Raw genomic sequence first — 19,915 nt, 5'->3', positions numbered from 1 at the left:
TCCTCCTGTACTGCGCATCCCTCCTGGTATTGTGACCTCGGCTCCCACCTGACTACTCTTTGTGGACTCCTCTGGTACTTCTCTACTCTCCTGGTATTTGACCCCGGCTTCTCCTGACCATTCTTTGCTTAACCTTTTGTACTGCGTAGCTCTCTTGGTTCTGACCCGGTCCGTTCATGTTCCGTATTTTGTATTGTCTGTCTTCCCTGCACATATCCTAAGTAAGGGACTGTCGTCCAGTTGTCCCCTGTCATCAGGACTCGTGAGGCAAGTAGGCAGGGCCAGGGGTGAGGGTGGAGCGCAGTGGTCACTATCCTTCCCCCTGTGTATGCGGACGTGACCGTTACAGATTAACAGGCCCAATAACCACTGTATCATGAATCCTATTGTGACCCTGACTGACCATGTCTCTAACCTGACACAGACGGTGCAGGAGCTAGGAGAGAAACTCCGTTCTTTTGAGTTAGGGCAAGGTTCTTCCACTACTCAGCCCTCCAGTCCACAATTTGAGCCCCAGATCAAGCTCCCAGAACACTTTTCTGGAGACCGGAAGAGGTTTCTCTCCTTTAAGGAGAGTTGCAAACTCTACTTCCGTTTGCGCCCCGTGTCCTCCGGTCCCGAGAGCCAACGCGTGGGTATTATCATTTCTCTACTACAGGGTGATCCCCAGGACTGGGCATTCTCGTTACCTCCTGCGGCCAGTTGTCTAACTTCTGTGGGAGTTTTTTTTTCAGGCCCTGGGTACCCTCTATGACGAACCAGACAGGGCCCTGGTAGCCGAGACGGCTCTTAGGGCACTGGTTTAGGGCCATCTCCCTGCTGAGGAGTATTGCACCCAATTCAGACGGTGGTGTGTTCCCTCAGGATGGAATGAACCAGCCCTGAAGAGTCAGTTTAGGTCTGGTCTGTCTGATAATTTAAAAGATCTTTTAGTCAGTTATCAAATTCCAGAGACCTTAGAGGAGATGATGACCCTAGTTGTCCGACTTGACCGACGAGTTGTAGAGAGACGACAAGAACGACAGTTCTGTTCTCAGATGGTGGTCCAGCCAGAGGCCTTTTCCAGGGACAACACTGAGGTCTCCACTGAGGAACCCATGCAGGTTGGCATGACCCGGGGTAATCTTCGTCGCAGACGCGGAGAGTGCTTCTACTGCAGAGATCCTGGCCATTGGATCAACAAGTGTCCTAAGAGGGTCCTCTCCGACAAGTCTCATAAGGCAAGACAACCTAAAGACCAGGTACACCCAGATTTTTCTAAATGTAAGCTTTTGGTACTCATAACAATTTCTCTGGGGGTTAATAAGTGGCCGGGTAAGGCCTTTATTGATTCCGGTTTAGCGGCCAGCTTTATTGACTTTGAATATGCTAGTAAATTGGGTATTCCAATGTTTGCTTTAACTACACCTATCCATGTCATGGCTATTGATGCTACTCCCCTGATTGGTGGTATGGTGAGGTCATGTACCTCTGAAATTTCTCTAACCGTGGGTGTGTGCCACTCTGAGAGATGTTCTCTTTTAGTCCTGGAGAACCTACCAGTTGAGGTGGTACTAGGGTTGCCTTGGCTCCGTTTACATAACCCCACAATAGATTGGTCCAAAGTAGAGTTGGTGAAATGGGGATCTAAGTGTGACTCATGCTTGTTCGTGGTCCAGGCTGGGGTTTCAGTAAGGTCTAATACATTACCCTCAGTTATTAAGGAATATTCTGATGTATTATCATCCCCTACTCCAGAGGTTCAACCCCCCCACAGACCTTATGATTGCGCCATAGAGCTAATAGAGGGTGCCAAATTTCCTAAAGGGCGAATTTATAATCTTTCTAAGCCCGAACGCAAGGCTATGGAAGATTATATTAAGGAGAGCCTTGCTAAAGGGCATATTAGACCTTCAGTCTTTCCTATGGGAGCAGGGTTTTTCTTTGTTAAGAAGAAGGATGGTGGTCTTAGGCCTTGTATTGATTACGGAGATTAAATAAAATCGCTGTCCAAAATAGATACTCTCGCCCATTGATTCTTGGTTTTCCAAGATTGACCTGAAAAGGGCATACAATCTAATCCGAATCAAGGAGGGAAACGAATGGAAGACAGCGTTCAATACTCCGATAGGACACTTTAAATATCAGCTGATGCCTTTTGGACTCAGCAATGCCCCAGCTGTGTTCCAAAACTTAATGAACGATATTCTTAGGGAGTTCTTAGGTAAATTTAAAGGCCGTCGCCTGAAGTCTTGGGTCCGGTGGGGGGCTACTGTCACGGGGCGCCAAAGGCGCACTCGGTCTCCCATCAGCCGCAGACCTGCTGCTTAGCTTCGGGAGCGAGGATCTTTGTTTCGCCTCGTTCCCAGGGCGGCTTTGCTAGCTGGGAGGCTCCCTGCTCCTAGGTCTGCCTTGAGCGCCGAGCTGATCACTCGGTGTTCGACTTGTCTGTCTGTCGGTCATGTGCCGCTGGCCACGTCAAATGACCCTCAGACCCCACTATAAATACATGCAGCCTGCTGGCCACAGGTTGCCTATTAATTCTAGGTTCCTGGCTATTTGTTGGACTACTGAATACTCACCTGATTCCCTGACGATCCTTTGCCTGCTCCTCCTGTACTGCGCATCCCTCCTGGTATTGTGACCTCGGCTCCCACCTGACTACTCTTTGTGGACTCCTCTGGTACTTCTCTACTCTCCTGGTATTTGACCCCGGCTTCGCCTGACCATTCTTTGCTTAACCCTTTGTACTGCGTAGCTCTCTTGGTTCTGACCCGGTCCGTTCATGTTCCGTATTTTGTATTGTCTGACTTCCCTGCACATATCCTAAGTAAGGGACTGTCGTCCAGTTGTCCCCTGTCATCAGGACTCGTGAGGCAAGTAGGCAGGGCCAGGGGTGAGGGTGGAGCGCAGTGGTCACTATCCTTCCCCCTGTGTGTGTTTGTGGACGTGACCGTTACATCAAGCTTGTATTTCACTGTGACAAATGCAGCAAAGGCCGAAAATTTATTATCTTGCCTAGAATTGGTGTTTTTTTTAATCCAGAATATAATTGCAGTATTTCAAGCTTGTATTTCACTGTGACAAATGCAACAAAGGCCGCAAATTTATTATCTTGCCCAAAAGGGGTGTTTTTTTAATACCAGAATATAACAGCACTATCTAATGCTTGTATTTCACTGAAACAAATGCAGAAAAGGCGCCAGATGTAGGGTATTGCAAAAAATGTGTGTTTCTTTTAAACCCAGAATATAATTGCAGTATTTAAAGCTTGTATTTCACTGTGACAAATGCAGCAAAGGCAACAGGTGTAGGGTATTGCAAAAAAATGCTGTTTTTTTTAAACTAGAATATAAATGCAGTATTTCAAGCCTGTATTTCATTGTGACAAATGCAACAAAGGCCGCAAATTTATTATATTGCCCAGAATGGGTGCTTTTTTAATACCAGAATATAACAGCACTATCTAACGCTTGTATTTCACTGTGACAAATGCAGCAAAGGCCCCAGATGTAGGGTATTGCAAAAAATTTGTGGTTTTTTTTATCCAGAATATAATTGCAGTATTTCAAGCTTGTATTTGACTGTGACAAATGCAACAAAGGCCGCAAATGTATTATCTTGCCTAGAATGGGTGTTTTTTTTAATACTAGAATATAACAGCACTATCTAACGCTTGTATTTCACTGTGACAAATGCAGCAAAGGCCCCAGATGTAGGGTATTGCAAAAAATGGGTGTTTTTTTAAACCCAGAATATTATTGCAGTATTTCAAGCTTGTATTTCACTGTGACAAATGCAACAAAGGCCGCAAATTTATTATCTTGCCCAAAAGGGGTGTTTTTTTAATACCAGAATATAACAGCACTATCTAATGCTTGTATTTCACTGGAACAAATGCAGAAAAGGCACCAGATGTAGGGTATTGCAAAAAAATGGGTGTTTCTTTTAAACCCAGAATATAATTGCAGTATTTAAAGCTTGTATTTCACTGTGACAAATGCAGCAAAGGCAACAGGTGTAGGGTATTGCAAAAAATTGCAGTTTTTTTTAAACTAGAATATAAATGCAGTATTTCAAGCCTGTATTTCATTGTGACAAATGCAACAAAGGCCGCAAATGTATTATCTTGCCTAGAATGGGTGTTTTTTTAATACTAGAATATAACAGCACTATCTAACGCTTGTATTTCACTGTGACAAATGCAGCAAAGGCCTCAGATGTAGGGTATTGCAAAAAATTGGTGTTTTTTTTAAACCCAGAATATAATTGCAGTATTTTAAGCTCGTACTTGACTGTCACAAATGCACATATGCTGTGCTTGTTCACTGAACTTGCATAAAATGGCTGCCGAGGCCCACCTATCAGATGGATAAAAGTTATTTTTCTGTGTCACTGGGCTCAGGGCAGGGTAAAAAAAATTGTGCACTGCACCCACAAAACAAAATCGCTGTAGATCGCTGAGTTAACAAGCAAGTCTGATCAAAGATTCTTTCCTATTCTCTCTCTCACAGCAGCAGCATCCTATCCCTACACTAATAAGAGCAGAGTGACGTGCAGCGCTACGTGACTCCAGCTTATATAGAGGCTGGGTCACATGGTGCACTGGCCAATCACAGCCACGCCATTAGTAGGCATGGCTGTGATAGCTTCTAAGGGCACACGAGTTAAACGCTTGTTGATTGGCTGCTCTGCAGCCTTTCAAAAACTGCCATTAACTCGCCGAACACCGATCCGAACCCGAACTTTTACTGAAAAGTTTGAGTTCGGGTCCGGGGTCCATAAATCCTAAAGTTCGGTACGAACCAGAACTTTACAGTTCGGGTTCTATCAACCCTACTGACAACCTATCTGTTTTCACTTGTTGCAGTGTTGTCTTGTTGGTAATGACCACACTTCTTGTCTGAGCTGTAGCTTGTGGTCATTACTGCTCCTCTATTTAGTCTAGACTCACACTTTATACCATGCGGTTGATATTCTCTGTCTGGAGTTGGAAGAGCTGGTGTGCGGTCCTCATCTTAGTTCCTGCTCATCCTTTTTCTATTGAAGATAAGTGTACTTCTCTTGGTATTTTGTTGCTCCCATTTTCTTGTTGTTTAGTAGGCCTCAGGGAGACACTGGTTCGTTCATCTGGGAAGGAACCAGTAGTCTCAGACCCTGTCACTAGTGTTCATCGAGCACCAAAGTGCTCAGGTGCTCGAGTAGAACACTTTGGAATGCTCGGGTGCTCTACAGAGCACAATGGAAGTCAATGGGAGAACCAAATCATTAAACCAAGCACTCCCTGCTCTGAAGAGTGGTTCACAGGAATAGGTCAGAAATTGATGGAAACACTACTGAAATGATTCGGTAACAGCATGGGGAGGATGTCTGGATGCATCTTGGACTCACAGGTCGCTGCTGGGAACGATGTTGTCCGAGTAGTACGCCACTTTTACAGATTGACAATAATACGCACAAAACCGAAGATAAAATCGATTTTAGAGGAAAAATTGTTAGGAGACATTCTTTCCTGTAAATTTACTTGTATATAAGGTGTAAGGCACTCCGATACAACACCTATATCACATAAAGGAGGGCCTCATTCACATCGTGGTACAATTGTTCATGTAGTGGGACTCCTACACTCATAAAGCCTATGCACTTAGTGAAAGGGCTGCCAAAAATTACAAGGAACCGACACTCCAATACACCCTTTATTACACATAAAGGAGGCCATCATAAACACCCTTGAAAAATTATGATTGATGGCCTGCTGGTGACCCTCAAAAACATTAGGAGCAAGGGCCTGCTGGTGACCCTCTAAAACATTAGGGGCGAGGGCCTGCTGCTGATCTGACCATCTAAAACATTATGGGCGAAGGCCTGCTAGTGACCCTCTAAAACATTAGGGGTGAGGGTCTGCTGCTGAGCTGACCCTCTAAAACATTAGGAGCGAGGGCAGCCTAATAAGCATGTTGATATGATGGAGGAGGAGGACGAGAAAAGAAAGATTGAACCATATACCCTTTTTTTGCGGTGGAAGGGGTGCATGGGAAATGTATTCAATACACCATAGAAGCCACATTTAAAGTGCCTTTATGTTCAGCTGCTTTCCTCTGGTGGAGTAGAGAAGTCAGGGGCAATACAGGCCTTGTTCATTTTTATAAGAGTCAACCTGTCAGGATTTTTAGTTGACAGGCGGATGTGCTTATCAGTTATTATGCCCCCAGCAGCACTAAATACTCGTGCTCACACAAAACTCTGGTGGCAGGGCAGGCCAGCACATCCAAGGCATAGAGCGCCAGTTCGTGCCACGTGTCCAGCTTGGACATCCAATAGTTGTAAGGCACAGAGGGATCACTGAGGACGCTGACACGGTCTGCTACGTACTCCTTCACCATCTTCCAAAACTTTTACCTCCTTGTGACACTAGGCCACGCATCAGGGTGAGGGTGCTGGCGGGGTGTCATGAAACTGTCCCAGGCTTTGGAGAGTGTTGCCCTGCCTCGGTTGGAACTGCTGTGTGTTCCCCTCGTCTCCCCTCCTCGGTTGCCCAAGGAACTACGTACTCTGCCACCAGCATTGTCAGCTGGAAATTTTTGTAGCAATTTTTCCACAAGGACCTTCTGGTATTGCACGATTTTGCTAGTCCTCTCCACCACAGGAATGAGAGATGAGAAGTTATTTTTGTAGCAGGGGTTAAGAAGCGAGAACAACCAGTAATCAGTGTTGACCAAAATGTGTATAACGCGAGGGTCACGGGAAAGGCAGCATAACATAAAGTCAGCCATGTGTTCCAGAGTCCCAACAGACAAGACTTTGCTGTCCTCTTCAGGAGGATGACTCTCAATCTCCTCATCCTCTTCCTCCTCTTCGGCCCATCCATGCTTAACAGATGGAATAAACCTGCTATGGGTTCTACCCTCTGTAGCGGAGGTAACCGTCTCCTCCTCATAATCATCATTATCTAATTCTCGCTGAGAAGACGAGGGTGGTCTGGCTATCACCCTGTGTACTGTCTTCCCCTATATCCACCTCTTCCACATGCAAAGCATCCGCCTTCATTGTGAGCAGTGAGAGTTTCAGTAGACACAGAAGTGGGATGGTTACGCGGCATCGCTGCTCACCATCTGTGTTGATTCCTCAAAGTTGCGTAAAACCTCACGGAGGTCAGACATCCATGCCCACTCATCGCTTGTGAAGAGTGGAAGCTGACTGGAAAGGCAATGACCATGTTGCAGCTGGTATTACACTACTGCCCTCTGCTACTCATAAAGCCTGGCCAACATGTGGAACATGGAGTTCCATTGCGTGCTCACAACGCACAACAGTCGGTGAGCTGGCAATTGCAAGCGTTGCTGCAGCATTGCCAGACTGGCGGCAGCTGTAGATGACTTTCTGAAATGGGCATACATACGGCGCACCTTCACCAATATCTCAGGCAAATTGGGGTAGGTTTTGAGAAACCGCTGAACCACTAAGTTGAACACTTGGGCTAGGCATGGTATGTCTGTGAGCTTGCCGAGCTCCAAAGCAGCCATCAAGTTACGGCCATTATCAGACACAAACATGCCTGCTTGTAGGTTGAGTGGCTAGAGCCACAGCTCAGTCTGGTCCCTTATACCCTGCCACAGCTCTGCGGTGGTGTGCTATTTGTCAACTAAGCAAATTAGATTCAGCACGGCCTATTTCTGCTTCCCCACTGCAGTGCTACACTGCTTCCAGCAACTGACTGATGGCTGACTGGTGCTGCAAGATGAGAATTCAGAGGTGGAAGTGGAGGAGGAGGTGGAGCAGGAGAAGGGGGGGTTACAGCAACTAATGTAGGTGGTGGCGGAAATCCTGATGGAAGTAGGGCCCACAATCCTTAGCGTGGGTAGCACCTGTGCCATCCCAGGGTACGACTCGCTCCCGGCCTGCACAACGTTCACCCAGTGGGCCATCAGGGAAATGTAGCGTCCCTGGCCAAAACACTTGTCCATGTGTCAGTAGTTAAGTGGACCTTCCCAATAACTACGTTGGTCAGGGCATGGGTGATGTTACGGGACACATGCTGGTGTAAGGCGGAAACGGCACAACGGGAAAAATAGTGGAGGCTGGGGACTGAGTAATGAGGGACGGCAGCCGCCATCAGGCTGCAGAAAGCCTCAGTGTCCACAAGCCTAAATTGCAACATTTTTAGGGCCAGCAATTTGGAAAGGTGCGCATTTAGTGTTTTGGCCTGTGGGTGGGTGGCTGGGTATTTGCGCTTTCGTTCAAAGGCCTGAGGTATGGACATCTGTATGCTGCGCTGGGACACAGAAGTGTATGTGCTAGCTGATGGTGCTTTCGAAGGTCCAGGTGCAGGGTGGGAGGCATCCGGGCCTCCGTCTTGGACAGGGGATTGGTCAGCACGTAACACAGGGGAAGGGGAGGCAGTGGTGTGACCCGCAGACACTGATTTGGGACCCAGGCGTTTGGCCCACCTATTAGGGTGCTTTGATGCCATGTGGTGGATCATGCTGGTGGTGATGAGGTTGCTAGGCACAAATGACAATTCTTTTATCATCCGCACTTTCCTCAAAAAAGCGCCAGACTGCGGAACACCTACCCCTTGGCAAGGGAGATTGCCGCAAGGGGGTGCTCCGGGGAACAGTTGCGGGCCTGTTTGGTGTGGCCTGCCTTCTCCCTTTTGCCACCCCACTGCCTCTTCCAGCCTGTTGCAGTGCTGTGGATCCCTCCCCCTCTGTACTGCTGTCCTCGCTCGGCTTGCCACCTTCCCAGGTTGGGTAAGTGATTTCATCGTCCACCACCTCCTCTTCCACTTACTCACTCTGGTCATCCTCCTAACAAGAACCTCACTTGTTGACAACTGTGTCTTATCCTCATCATTAACCTCTTGAGACACTAATTGCCGTTGACTTATTGGCAACTGTGTCTCATCATCATCATCCACCTTGTGAAACACTAATTGCCATTCCCCACCGTCATCTTCTTCTGACTGTGGATGCTCAAGAGTTTGTGAATCAGTGCACAAAATATCCTCATGTCCTTCTTCAAGCGGGCTTGGCGAGAGGTCCAAATTAAGCAATGGTGCTGAAAAGAGCTCCTCGGAATATCCGAGTGTGGGATCACTTGTTTGCCAAGACTCTCCATGATGGGAGGAAGGAGGATCAGGGTGAGGATTCTGTTGACCAGACTTTTGGCTACTGAGACTGGACTTTGTGGAAGACAGGGTGGTGCTTAACCGACTGGAAACATTATCTGCTGAAATCCAACCGACCACCTGGTCGCACTGGAGTGACTTTGAGAGTGGTGTCCTGCGCTGCCCTGCAAACTGGGACATGAAGCTAGGTATCGTGGATGAGTGTGTTTCTTAAGCTCTGGCAGCAGGCACAGTTTCACCGCGCCCAGGGCCACGGCCTCTGCGTGCACCATCAGCAGCACGGCCACTTCCCCGTCCCTTACTGCTCGCCTTGTGCATATTAAATGGTATATATGCTTGCAGCGGAATGTCACAGATATTTAGGATGCGCAAATGTAACACAAATGTAGCAGAGGTTGTGTCAGTGTCAGCAGCGGCCCAACAATTGCACGCAATTTAGGTCAGGTTGCGCTAATAATATATATTGCAGCCAGATAAAATAATAGTGCTTAAAAGGACTTTTGGGTCTCTAACACCTTTCAACAGTAAACCCTGCCTGAAAAAAAAAAAACTATTCCTGTCCCTAAACTATCTGTCCCTTCTGCTGCAGCTCTCCCTGACTAAGACTGAGCGAACCACATGCTATATAGCAGCCGATGATGCGTTTCGGCCAGCCAATCACTGTAATGCCAGTAACCAACATGGCTACGGCATTACAATGAGTGCCAGTACTTCCCCGCACGTTTATTGGCTGCGTAGCAGCCAACAAACGTGCGGCAAGGAGACTCGAGCATCACGCTCGAGCACACGCAGTGTTCAGCAGAGTCAAAATGGTGTTCGGCCGAGCACGCTCGCCCAACACTACCTGTCACTAATCCTAGGGATTTTCAGGGTTACTGGGGCCTAGGTTTCCAGTGTATGAATATTCCCACCTTCAGGGTCTACTGTATTCATACTGACAGGAGTCAGGGCTAGGTTTAGGGTTTCCTTGGGTGGTCACTAATTCCCTTTCCCTAGCCTTGAGGCCTAGTTCCTGGTCATTTTCCTTCTGTTGCCATTCTGGTGATCCTCCCCTCCCCCTACACTGTGACATTAGTATGCATTCCTAGTAAACTCTGCCATAAATTAGGTCCCCTCTGGACTACTGTGTCTATAGCCTATTGTGTTGTTAAGAGTAGCTCAAGCAAGATGGCTGCCCCCATAATCATGTTAAGAAAACAATAAAATAAATCTGCAATCAGAAAATAAAAAAAGATTTGAAAAATATCGCTATCTGGTTTTACCTAGCAGGAAAAAATCATAGGCGACAGATTCCCTTTAACCTCTTCTCGACATACAGCGTACATGTATGGAGCATCATGAAGTGAGTTTCTTTTTTTTTTATCCAATCTTTATTTAAGATTTTTCTTTTGTGTATAGAGCGTTATAAGAAACATTGTACAAATGAACAATGAAGAAAAACATAGAACATATCCTTGGTCTGATACAGAATATACATAGCGCATGATTGGGTACATATAAAGACAATTGAAAGACAAAATAATTGCTCGTGTCTAACAACCACACCTACACACTATAATGGTGAGCCTAGGCAGTAGTATAATGAGGTTATACATTTTAACGACAACTTAACGGTCCAAATCTTACACGAAGCATTCGGGCTGTAAAGCTTCTCTACAAGATATACAATGGTACACTAAGTGCGGTACGGCGTAACATAATCACACTGTCATTTCTATATCGACCTACATTAATGTCAAATAAGCCCTAACTATATGAGGAACTTTTAATCTGGGTGTGATTTTTTTTATACCACTTCAGCCATGGATTCCTCACCAATAGATACTTATCATGAGATAAAGATTCCCAGCTGGACAGCTCCTCCAGCTGGCATATTTCCTGTACTTTATCAATCCAATCCACCAATTGTGGTGCTTTACTGGTTAACCAGAACATAGGAACTAATAGCTTTGCTGCAGAAACTAGTGAGGCTCGCAGGGAGTGTTTTGATAACACAAACCTGACATTGGGTAAGTTAAGCAAGACCACTAAAGGAGTAAGTGGCGAGGAGGAAGGGCAGATCTCTTGGATGAGTTTGGAGATCATGTCCCAGAAGGGGGAGATCATTGGGCACGACCACCATATATGAAACAAGGTGCCTTTAGCACCTCTACACCTCCAACATTGATCCGAATGTGAGGAATCCATGGCATGGAGTTTAACAGGCGTATTATACCACCTAGTGACTAACTTATAGGCGTTTTCCTGGATCCTAATACATCTAGAATAACCATGTGAATGGCAAAGAATACTATCAACTGTTTCCCTATGAAAGGAGGTATCCATGTCTTTTTCCCATTGAATGATGAAAAGGGGTTTGCATGGGCCATCAGTGTCTAATAACTTATCATATAATAGAGATAATCACTTCCTTACTCGCTTGTTGCGACAGAATTGTATCGTACCAAGTAGGATCAAGATGACCAGGAGTGCACTTTATGTATTGAGTGCATATTTTCAAGAATTGCGAATAATGTAAAGGTGTCCATGGTATATGTGGGAAGCTAGTAGGGAGCCATTGGAGGGAAGGGACCTTACGCTATTTCAAGAGGTGACCTACTGCATCCGTGCTTAGTGCCGCTAATAGACCCAGGTCATCCTGGAAGCCCTTGATCAATAAGTATGTTAAATAACATATAGGGGTAAACGGAGACAGACACTGAGTGGGGTATATGTGTGCTGACATTTTAGACCACGTGACCAAAACGCCATTGAGAGGGTCAAGTTTGCCTAAACCTTTGCTGCATTTGACTACCGCTTTAGGATCCCATAAACCTGCTAGAACCCTTGGACCTAGTAACTTCCTGGCTATCTGGCACCCCAACTTGCAGATCTTTGGGTTACTAAGTTCAGAGTGTAATCTCAGCTGAATTGCTCTGTAATAAGTAGCCACGTCTGGAAGTCCAAAGCCGCCTTTAAATCTAGGTTTGGCTAAAGCCGTATATGCAAGTTTTTCTCCCATATGAAGTAGGAGAAAAGGCTGCGGACTTGGGCCAGAAAAGATTGAGGAAGGGGAATGGGGAGGGTCTGTAAAGTATATAGTAGTTTGGGCAAAATATAAGTTTTTAGTAAATTTTTCCTCCCTACCCAAGATAGGTAAGGGATCTTAATATCTGCAAGTTGTTGTCTAATACTGGACAGTAACGGCATATAGTTCAGGGAAAACAGCTGGTTAGGGTCCTTTGTCACCTTGATACCTAAGTAACTAATGTGGGAGTCATGCCATTGAAAGGGGAAATCCTTCTTAAGTCTCTCTGTTAAAGAGCTGGCAATGTTAATGCCTAAGGCTGTACATTTTGAGAGGTTAATTTTAAAGTTGTTTCAGGAGGGCTGGGAGTGCTTCCTCTGGCCTTGTTAGAAATATTAGCATATCGTCCGCGAACGCGGCTACTGTATGGACATCATTTCCCACTGTTAGCCCTTGGATTGCAGGATCTTGTCTCAAAGCTTGGATGAACGTCTCCAAGCAGAGTATAAACAATGTGGGCGAGAGCGGGTAACCCTGCCGCGTCCCATTTGCTATACTAAAGGTAGGGGATAGGATACCGTTTACTTGGACTTTTGCGGAGGGGCTGGAATACAGAGACAGCACCACATTAACAAACTGCGAGGGGAGGCCGAATTTCAACAGGGTGGCTTTCATATAATTCCAGTCCACCCTATCAAATGCCTTCTCAGCGTCAGTGCCGAGAAACGCAAGCTTCTTCCCATGCTTCAAGGCGAATTGCTGAGCCTGTAGGACTCGAAACGTGCTGTCCCTGCACTCCCTGCACCCCACAAAACCAGATTGCTCCGGAGATATAATCCCCGGTAGTAGAGAAGAGAGTCTGATGGCTAAAAGTTTCGCCCACAGTTTCACGTCTGCGTTTAACAGCGAAATCGGTCTGAAGCTGGAAGGGACCTCTAAGTCTTTGCCCAGTTTCGGCAGCACAATAATATGTGCCTCTAATGCCTGTTTAGTCAGGGGGGTACCGTTCAACAGTGAGTTGAAAAAGGCAACAAGCTGTGGGCCTAGAACTGGGAGAAAACGTTTATAGTAAGCCACCGTAATGCCGTCTGGGCCAGGGCTCTTACCTGATGGTGTAGTTTTAAGGACCTTTTTTACTTCATCTAGGGTTATAGGGGCCAACAGAGTTAGTTTAGAAGATTCTGTAAGAACTGGTAAGTTCAACTGGTGTAAAATCTTCCTTATTTCCTCCTCCCTTGCCAACACTTCGTTCCCGTTTTCACCAGGTCTAACATTATACAGAGCGTGATAATAATCGCTGAATATTTTTGATATCTTTTGAGTGTCTGTTGTGAGAGACCCATCTTGTGATCTCATATGTTTGATAAAGACCTGGTCATCTCATTTTTTGATGAGTGCTGACATGATCTTACCTCCTCTATTCCCATGAACATAATGTTTGTGTTTTACTCTCAGGTAAGCCCTAGACGTTTTCATGTTTAACAGCCCCTTAAGTTCTTGTCTTAGAGTTTTAAGTTCTTCCAAATCCCTCAATGTAAGTGACTTTTTATGAGACGCTTCAAGTGTGGTGATATGGGTTAGAAGATCCGACATTTTCCTCATTCTGCATTTTTTAATGTGGGAACCCAGCGCTATGAACTCCCCGCGTATCACCGCCTTATGCGCTTCCCATACTATGGCCCTAGATGATGTGGAATCGACATTCAAGGTAAAGTACTCTTGCAATTTCTGTGATATGGATTCCACTTGTGTCTGTGAGTCAAGGAGGGTATGATTCAATCTCCAGGTCCATTCTCTTCCACACAAGTCAGGGAAACTGATGACAAAGGAGACCGGTGCATGGTCAGACACCGTGATATTGTGAACCACTGAGGATTGAAACGGTGGTAAGTATCTATCAGAGATGAAGAAATAATCCAACCTCTGGTAGGATTTATGAGGATTAGAGTAGAACGTATAGTCTCGCCTATCACCATGCACCGATCTCCAGATATCACTGAGGTGAAGATCTCTAAGATGTGATTGGACCGACTTGAGAGCGCGAAATGAGATGACAAACTTCTGGGTTGAAGAGTCAAACAGGGAGTTTAGGGTGAGGTTGAGGTCCCCTCCTACTAAAAGGACGCCTGTGGCGAAGGCACTGATCGTGTTAAGCACATCTTTTAACCAGCTAACCGTTTTTACATTTGGCGCACACACATTGCAGATAGTGACCGTCAAATGGCCTATTTCACCCTTCAATAGAAGATATCTTCCTTCAGGGTCTTTTAACTCTGAGTGTAATGTGAAGGGGATACCTCTTTTGAATCCAATGCTGACTCCTCTTGCTGCTGAGCTATTAGAGGGAGCGTGGTACCATAGGCCAAAAGGGGAGTTACTCAGGTTAGGCACGCGGGAGCTAGAAAGGAGGGCTATATTTTGAAGGAGGGCTATATCAACTGAGATTTTTTTTGAGGACCTGAAAGATTCTGCTGCATTTCATGGAGTTATTACAGCCATGGACGTTAAAGGTGGAAAAACTTAACGTTAATGGGGCCATTGGTATTGTCTATAGGACCACGAGCGAAGGCCATATATCTGACCAGACATCAAGGATGTACATAACAAATCAAACAAAACCATAAAGCAAACGAACATAACTAAAAGGTCATTTCCGATGTAGTCGGAGTTTTGTGCTGGGGGGGGGTAAGTACGCACGCTAGCAGCATGTGTATCCCGACCAGCCCAGAACCCCACCATCCCAACCTCGCAGTTAATTGTGACAAGATAAACTGGTACTACCCTTTACGACACACTTGTTGGGTGTAAGATATAACCCATAATCGGCTTAAAGCTATAAGTAAAGTGAACCTAAATGCATGGCTAACAGAAACAACCATAATACTGTGCACCTAGGAAAAACGGCTGTTAAGGGTATCTTATTGACTATGAGGAGGCAGTCCAAGCAAACAGGCGTTAAAAGTAGAAGAAATACCACCAATGTCAGACCCTCAGTCTGGTACGCCTTTGGACCAGGCCTTCTTATACTTCCCGGATCTCTGAGGTCTCGGCTTCATCCATTTCGATACCGATGGTAGCGGTGGTAAGTCCTCCATAGATGGAATAGGTAACCATGAAGGGATCTCCAATGGTGACTGTTGCAGCGCTTCCCATACTGGCGGAAGGTCCTCGGGTGATAGGACGGTTATGCGACGGTTCCCCGCTGTAATCAGAATCCCAAAGGGAAAAAGCCATCGGTAAGGGAACTTGGAGGAGCGAAGGAGATCGGTGAGCGGCTTCAGAAGCCTCCATTTTTGCAGGGTAGAAGCAGCTAAGTCCTGGTATAACTGGACATTAACCCCTTGAAACTTCACTTCACCTTTTTTCCTTGCCGCCTGTAAGATTAGCTCAGTGTCCCGCTAGCTCAGAATGCCGCAAATGATATTGCTAGGATTATCGCGGGATACCGGTTTCGGTTTCAAGGCCCTATGCACTTTTTCAACTGTGACATGGACCGCTTGTTCCGAGCCCAAAAGCATATGTGTCATGGCGGGCGTGCACTCAGTATAACAGATAATGCACCAACCAGGCTCAGGGCGAGAGACAAGGGAAGGGTCACCTCCTAGCTAATCCCTGACCTCTCTCCCTGCACTGCTCAGCCCACCTACAGACCTTTAAGGTAGGTATGAGGTGTCCCTGTGCCTGGGCTGACAAAACCCTGAATTCCCTGAGATGGTGAAGTGGGGAAATAGGAGCAGCCTGCTCGCACAGAACCTGGATGGGATAGATGACACAAAACAACCAAACTTGAAATAACACTTATCTTCCTGAGCTGGAGCAGACAGCCAACCTTCCTTCCTAGCTTCCAAGACCACAATGATGAGTATAATCCGCTCAGAGCACTGGGCTGGTATACTATTTAAACTAATGACCCCACCCAGTGCACTTGATGAGAGGCGGATCCAGCACGGCTCCAAAACAAACACTAAACTCGTGCTGCTATCCTGGCCGACCTCCGCACATCGTCAGAGTGGGGCATGACAGTACCCCTTCTTCTACGGGTGACCTCCGGACACCCCGGACCAACCTTATCCGACGCCGGAACCCACATCCTCTCCTCAGGACCGTATCCCCTCCAGTGCACCAGGTACTGAAGGGAACCTTGAAGAACTCTCGAGTCGAGAGTCCTGGAGATCTCAAACTCCAAGTTTCCCTCGGCTAGAACAGGAGGAGGAGGCAATGGCGATGGTTCCACCGGTCTCACATATTTTTTAGTAAAGACCTGTGAAACACATCATGGATCCTCCAAGTCTGCGGAAGATCCAGCCGAAACGCCACAGGATTGATCACCGCAGAAATTTTATATGGACCAATAAATCTTGGACCCAGTTTCCAAGATGGCACTCTCAATTTGATATTCTTAGTGGACAACCACACCAGATCACCCACACAGTCATACGTCTCTTGTCAGCCATTCGTTTATACCTCTCACCCATCTTCTCCAAATTCCCTTGAATCCTCCGCCAGATAGAGGATAAGGCAGAAGAGAATCTCTACTCCTCTGGCATCCCAGAGGAACCAGACCCAGAAAAGGTACCAAACTGAGGATGGAAACCGTATGCGCCAAAAAATGGCGACTTACCCGTGGACTCCTGCCTACGGTTATTCAACGCAAATTCTGAGACAAGAATGAGGACCAGTCCTCCTGATTCTCAGCCACAAAGCACCTCAAGTAGGTCTCCAGGTTTTGATTAGTACGCTTCGTCTGACCATTCGACTGTGGATGAAAAGCCGAAGAGACTGAAAGTTGAATGCCAAGCAGAGAGCAGAACGCCCTCCAAAACCTGGAGACAAACTGCGTGCCCCTATCAGAGACCACATCCGAAGGAATACCATGCAATTTCACAATATTATCCACAAAAATCTGCGCAAGAGTCTTAGCGTTAGGCAGACTTGTTAGTGGTATAAAGTGAGCCATTTTACTGAAACGGTCAACTACCACCAAAATCACTGTTCTCCCGGAGGAACTCGGCAGATCCGTAATAAAGTCCATAGACAAATGCGTCCAAGGACGAGATGAAATAGACAATGGAAGAAGTGAACCAGGCGGTCGAGTATGAGCAACTTTTGACCGAGCGCAGGTTTCACAAGCTGTCACGTAATTCTCAATGCTCTTACGTAACCCTGGCCACCAGAACCTCTGGGACACCAGATCACAGGTGGACTTACCACCAGAATGTCCAGCGAGAACAGTATTGTGATGTTCCTTGAACACCTTGTATCGTAGGCCCTCAGGAACAAACAACCTCCCTGGGGGACAAGAACCAGGAGCCCCCTCCTGGGCTCCCAACACCTCCATCTCCAATTCAGGGTACAGAGCGGAGACCTTCACCCCATCCACCAAAATCGGCGCCGGATCTTCTGAATCACCTCCCCCAGGAAAGCTGCGAAAAAAGGCATCTGCCTTGACGTTCTTGACCCCTGGGCGAAAGGTAACCACAAAATTGAACCTGGTAAAAAACAGTGACCATCTGGCCTGCCTAGGGTTCAGACGCTTGGCAGATTGTAGGTAAGCCAAATTCTTATGGTCAGTATACACCGTAAAGGGGTGAGACGCCCCCTCTAATCAGTGACGCCATTCCTCAAAGGCCAACTTGATAGCCAACAACGCTCTATCTCGAACATCATAATTCCTCTCGGCGACCGAGAGCTTCTTGGAGAAGAAGGCACACGGGACCCACTTGCCAGGAGATGAACCCTGTGACAGCACCGCCCCAACCCCCACCTCTGATGCATCAACCTCTACTACGAATGGCTGAGACACATCCGGCTGCACCAGAATGGGAGCAGACACAAAACGCTCCTTAACAGCCGAAAAGGCCTGCAATGCCTCATCCGACCAGACAGAGACATCGGCGCCCTTCTTGGTCATATCAGTAAGAGGTTTTACTAGGGTAGAATAATTCGAAATACATTTTCTATAATAATTCGTAAACCCCATGAACCGCATCAAAGCTTTCTGATTCTCTGGCCGGTCCCACTCCAGAACCGCCCGGACCTTTTCGGGGTCCATACGAAAACCGGAATCAGAAAGCATGTATCCCAAGAACGGAAGCTCTTGCACCGCAAACAAACATTTCTCCAATTTGGCATATAACTTATTCTCCCGAAGGTTCGTCAAAACCTGTCTCACATGATCCTGATGGGTCTTCAGATCAGGAGAATAAATTAAAATGTCATCCAGGTAAACTACTACGAACCTCCCCACCAAGTGATGAAAAATGTCATTGACGAATCGCTGAAATACTGCTGGCGCGTTCGTCAACCCAAAAGGCATCACCAGGTTCTCAAAATGACCCTTGTGCGTATTGAAGGCCGTTTTCCAATCATCCCCCTCCTTGATCCTGATCAGATTGTAGGCTCCTTTCAAATCCAACTTGGAGAACACCTTGGCTCCAACAATCTGATCAAAAAGATCAGAGATCAAGGGCAGGGGATATGGATCCCGGACTGTAATACAGTTCAATTCCCGGAAATCCAAACACGGTCTCAGTGATCCATCTTTTTTCTTCACAAAGAACAAACCTACTGCCAACGGAGACTTAGATGGTCTAATATGACCCTTTGCCAAACTCTCGGCGACATACTTTCGCATGACCTCTCTTTCGGGTTGAGAGAGGTTGTAAAGCTGAGACTTTGGCAACTTAGCCCCCGGAATGAGATTAACTGGACAATCATAGTCTCGATGAGGGGGCAATTCCTGAGCCCCACCCTCCGAAAAGACATCCGCAAAATCCGAGAGATACTGAGGTAAAGCCGTAATGGACACATCAGAGATAGATGTGCCAAGACAATTATCCGAACAAAACTCGCTCCAACCAATGATTTGTTTCGCTTGCCAATCTATAATTGGGTTATGTCTAGTCAACCATGGCAACCCCAAAACTATAGGAGCTGGCAAATCCTTCATGACAAAACAAGAAATAATTTCAGCATGTGAATCACCCACCCTTAAGTGAATACCATGAACAATGTGAGTAAGGCTCCTTTGAGAAAGAGGGGAAGAATCAATTGCAAAAACACGAATCTCGTTTTCTAACGTGCAAGTACTTAGTCCCAGGCCTTGAAGAAAAAGAAAGTCAATTAGATTTACCCCAGCACCACCAATCAAGGAATACATCAACAAACACATTTTTTGACTCTACCGCCACCATAGCTGAAAGGAGAAAACAGGAACTGCAGGGAGCTTGCATACCTGTCTGCTCCACCACACCATTCATACTACCAAGTGTGAGGGAAGTTTTTTTTTCTTTTTTCTTTTACTCTTCCGCCTGTGATTTAACATAAGGACAAGAAAAAATAAAATGACCCCTCTTTCCACAATAGTAACATAGCTTGTGCACTTTTCTAAAGTTTCTACTATCAGAATGGCAAGATATCTGACCTAACTGCATGGGTTCCTCCCCTACCCCAGAGTAATAAGTAATATCACCCTGGGCAGTAGGAGAAACATAACCACACGCAGGAGGGATCCCCTGCACGGAGGGACCCTTACACCTCACTCTGATACGTCTATCCAACCGTATAGCTAAAGACATTGCATTCTCTAAAGTATCCGGATACTCATGAAAAGCCAGGGCATCCTTCAACCTTTCAGATAACCCCTGACAAAACTGACTACGTAACGCGGGGTCGTTCCACCCCGACGCAGTAGCCCACCTCCTAAATTCTGTGCAGTAACCCTCTGCAGTATGTTTACCCTGTAGTAAGTTACGCAATTTCGATTCTGCCAGGGGCTTGGAAAAATTCCTCCACCGACCGGA

This window comes from Bufo bufo, chromosome 3 (assembly GCF_905171765.1).
Source record: "Bufo bufo chromosome 3, aBufBuf1.1, whole genome shotgun sequence".
Classification (NCBI taxonomy): Eukaryota; Metazoa; Chordata; class Amphibia; order Anura; family Bufonidae; genus Bufo; species Bufo bufo.
This window is presented reverse-complemented; position numbering follows the sequence as displayed.